The sequence below is a fragment of the Monodelphis domestica genome, chromosome 2 (assembly GCF_027887165.1).
Source record: "Monodelphis domestica isolate mMonDom1 chromosome 2, mMonDom1.pri, whole genome shotgun sequence".
In the NCBI taxonomy this organism is placed as follows: Eukaryota; Metazoa; Chordata; class Mammalia; order Didelphimorphia; family Didelphidae; genus Monodelphis; species Monodelphis domestica.
In genome coordinates, this window is record NC_077228.1 from 265268743 (window position 1) to 265270662 (window position 1920).

Genomic DNA, 1920 nt, shown 5'->3' on the forward strand with positions numbered 1-1920 from the left:
CCCACAACCGGAGCCCCGGGAACCGCCCCGGATCCCGGCCTCGCCCTGGACCGCCCACCGTGATGGAAGAGAAAGGTGGGGAGAGGGAAACAGAAAAACCGAATTGTGAGTCAAGAGCTGGGGAAATACTCGAAAATGGAAAATAAGAAGAAAAGAAATGAACTCTAGTCAAAGAAGAAAATTAGGCTAAGGGTTTGGGAGAAGAAAATGAGGAATTGAGACTGAAAGCAGAGAGAAAGGATAAGAGGGAGAGATGGATACATGCATGTAAAACCATGGTTGGTCTAGAGGACACAGCCTGGGAGTAGAATGGGGAAATGGAGATTGTGTAAGTGAAGAGAGTGAGGTGAAGGTTTAAAGAAGAGATCAAGAGAAGTAAACTAGGAAGAGAAAGAAGACAGAAGAAAATGGGAACAGATAGCTCAAGGATGGATGGATAGCTGTATGGATGAGACCTAACCTAATGTACTAAGTACTAGATTTGGAGTCAGAAAACCTGAATTCAAATGTTGCTTTCTAGTACTACTGCTATTCTGAGACACCTACACAGGGCAGGAGACTGAAAGAGATTAAGCACTTGAAGCAAAGGTGAAAGACTGGGAGAAAAGAATTTTTAGAAATGAGATAAATGGATCGAGAACTCAGAACAAGGGGAAAGAGATTGCAAACTTCTTGTGAGTAGGAACCATGCCTTATACATCTCTTTAAAGTAGCTCCACTAGTTTCTAACAATATACTGGGTACAAAGTAAATAGTGAATCAATACCTGTTGATTAAATGAGAACTGGAGAAAAATCTCAGAAAAATTCGTTCCTAATGCATTTATTAAGCATCTATTATGGTCAAAACACTGTAAATCTCTGAGATTGATGAGTTTAGGTAAATCATAATACCTCCCCAGAATTTATAATCTAGTAGGGAAGAGAAGCATAACAATAGACGAATAACTAAAATACAGTGTGATTCATCACATGTATAATAGAAGTGAAAAATGCTATGAAGTCTGACAGAAAATATTCTTATAGATTGGAGCATCAAAGAACAATTCATGAGACTGTGAGGAAGTGTCAAATAATGAAAGAACTCTGGATTTGGAGTCAGAAGATTTGGGTTCAAATTGTTGTTCAGTTGCTGATTAGCTATAGTTTTCTCATCTGCAAAATGAAGGTTGGACCATGTAACCTTTAAAGTTCCTTTAAGCTCTAAATCTATGATCCTCTAAGTAAATGTTAAAGATAGGTAGTAATGCAATAGACAAAGACAAGGAAGGAAACAATTCCTGAAAGAGGCAACAACATGAGAAGGCATAAAAATGGAAAACAAGGGTCTTTTTTAAGAAAAAAGAATTTGATTAGTACATAATGTATGCATTAGGGAACAGTATTGTGTACATCTGGAAAAATGTAGTGATGCCAAACTTTGGAAGATCTTGAATGATATTGATATAGAGCTTTAAGATTTAAACTTCAAGTGATTGACATCTATTCAATAATCAATAGGTAGAGCAGAAGTGATATAACAAGGTATATGTGTTAACCCTGGGATATTTCCTCACAAGTGAACACCTAGAAAAGTTTCAAGGCACTCTAAGGATCAGCATCCTCTCCAAACCATAGCTCATTAGTCCCCATCAATGTTTTTATTCATAGTCAAACAGGAAGAACATGGTTCAAAGAAAATGGCACTTAATGAAATGGCATAGCAAATAATATGACAAAGAAAAGGTCCCCATATAAACACATGAAATACACACTCCCACAAGTTACCATACTACCAATGAGCAAAGGGAGACATGGAGAAAACACTTATAACCAAGGAAATATACATGGAAGAGACAGACAGACAGACAGACAGACAGACAGACAGACAGACAGACAGACAGATAGATAGATAGATAGATAGATAGATAGATAGATAGAT